Below are 2,439 nucleotides of genomic sequence, written 5' to 3' on the forward strand. Positions count from 1 at the left end.
CAATTAACATAAATTAGTCTTATGGGTCTCACGAAAAACCCTTGTTCTCACGTAAAACCAACTATATATAGATATATATATATATATAGAGAGAGAGAGAGAGAGAGGTTGGTTATTATACAACCCTTGACATTTGTGCAACCAATACATCTCAATCTCAACCGTTCATTTCATTTGATTAATATGTGATTTCATAGAAGTTTTGATTGTTTTCTAATATAAAGTATTGATCATAATTAATGAACCATATTCATTTTTCATAAATATTCACATCATAGTAAATGAATTCTCATCATTTCTATAAATATCTCAATTTATTGGGTTGCATTGGTTGTACAAATGCAACGGGTTGTATTTGAAACAAACTCTCTCTCTCTCTCTCTCTCTATATATATATATATATATATATATATATATTTACATGATATTAAAACTAAATTCTCTACGTTGAAACATTCTCTCAAAGACTTGGGTTTCACATATTTTTATAATTCTAACAAATTAATCATTTTTTGTATTAAACATATAATAGTTTTTATTAAATGGCAACAATTAAATAAAACATGCAATATTAATCGACCTCTCATTTAACATTATATACCTAAAAATCTAATTTTTTAGCCATGTAAGTGACCTGGTTGAAGAACTATCTTGGCTCAACGCCATCGTAGCACCCTCTTTCGGTTGTGCCATTTTCACCCTCATCTTACACCCATCTTCTCCTTCCATCAAACTTCTAATACACTTGTTGATTTCATCTTTTCCCACCACTCCGTTTTCACCCATTTTCACCCGACAACCAACACCAAAACCATCCGTCAAATTCACAACATTCATTTTTTGTTCTGCGAAAAGCGGCCATGCAATCATCACAACTCCATTTGTGATGCTTTCGAGAATGGAGTTCCACCCACAATGTGTCAAGAACCCTCCGGTTGAGCCGTGACCCAGGATCTCAACCTGAGGGGCCCAAGTTGACACAACCAGACCCTACCCTGCTTCGTGACCCGATCCAAAAACCCATATTGGGTAAAATCGTAAACGGGTCAACATGGTTTCTGCACTTAAGTAACTTGCATTTGCCTTTTCGTTTGGGCATTTTATGACCCAAAGAAATCTTTGACCACTTTGCTCCAACCCGAATGCAAGTTCGTTGAGTTGTTTTTGGGACACTATGCCACCACTTCCAAATGAAACAAACAAAACCGACCCGACCGGATGCTTGTCCCACCACTTCAAGCATTCAAACCCGTCGTGGGTTTGTTGTTCTGAACCTGTACGTATCAACGGTCCAACCGGGAAAACATCCGGTTTACACGTTACACCACTCACCTTCTTCCATGGCTTTAAATGCACCTGGTTCTAGTTCAACAAAGCTGTTAACCAGTATACCCTTTGGCAAATTAAACATCTTGGACAACTCAACCGTGTCTTTATACACCTTGTTCTTTTTATCGAGAAGTGATTCAGACAAATCGGTTCCTTGAACCGGAACACATCCTGCAAACCTTAGCGGTTCATCTAAATTCCTATACTCACAAGCATACATCTAATCTAGAAGAGGAACATGGAGGATGCTAACCAGTGCCATAGCTGAAACCGTAGAGAAAATATATGCTGAAATATCAAATTCTTTGGCAATTTCAAAACTAGGAGGGCCAAAAACGTCAACAACCAAAGCTGAGGGTGGTTTTCGAGTCGAGTCACGAGTTAACTCGGCAAGAGTTTTACGTAGAGCGGGTAATGAGCGAGTCAAAGTGAGTGATATCCGAGTCTCCATGGCAGCATCTTGTGGAAGGTCGTTTAGATCTACAGGAGGTTGGAATATGGAAGTTACGTTCTCTGGCATGGCATTGAGAATGTCGTTTTGGGTGATCCGGCGGCGGTGGGAATGATGAAGGTGATAAAGACTCGACGATGGAGGAGGTGGAGAAAACGATGAGCTAACCCAGTGAGTGGAATAAGGTGACCCATCCCTAGACTCGGGAAAATGGCTATGTGAGCTTCCATTATTGACTGAGTCACAGTTGAAGACACCGACCAATTGACGTCTCTTCTCTATCCATATATCCACATATTTATAATACACAGATTTCTTTTAGTATTTAATAAAATTCAAAAAGAATATAGCATTAAATCTTCGAAAAGGTATTAATTAATTATATCGAGAAACAAATATATAAAAATTTGATTAATCGTTTATTTTATAGTATTGTTTATTGCTTTTTATCAATTTTATTTATCTAATATCAAAGTCTATAATTACATGTCTAAAAAACTTTAATTTAATCATATGAGACAATCCAACTTACATCTAGTTTAAGATTTTAAAAATTACAAGGAAACAAGTAATTATCCATCTCATAAACCTATTATCCATATCATACATTACCCATAAACGGGTAGTAGATAAATAGTAAAACAAAATTTTATTTTGAA

At 36.3% G+C, this 2,439-nt stretch overlaps 1 pseudogene; it reads right to left on the reverse strand.

Annotated features, from left to right (window-relative positions):
• Positions 1-609: 609 nt before the first annotated feature.
• Positions 610-2,010, reverse strand: LOC112521755 (annotated as a pseudogene).
• Between the last annotated feature and the right edge of the window lie 429 nt (positions 2,011-2,439).

Source organism: Cynara cardunculus (assembly GCF_001531365.2).
Source record: "Cynara cardunculus var. scolymus isolate 2C chromosome LG 11, CcrdV1, whole genome shotgun sequence".
Taxonomy (NCBI): Eukaryota; Viridiplantae; Streptophyta; class Magnoliopsida; order Asterales; family Asteraceae; genus Cynara; species Cynara cardunculus.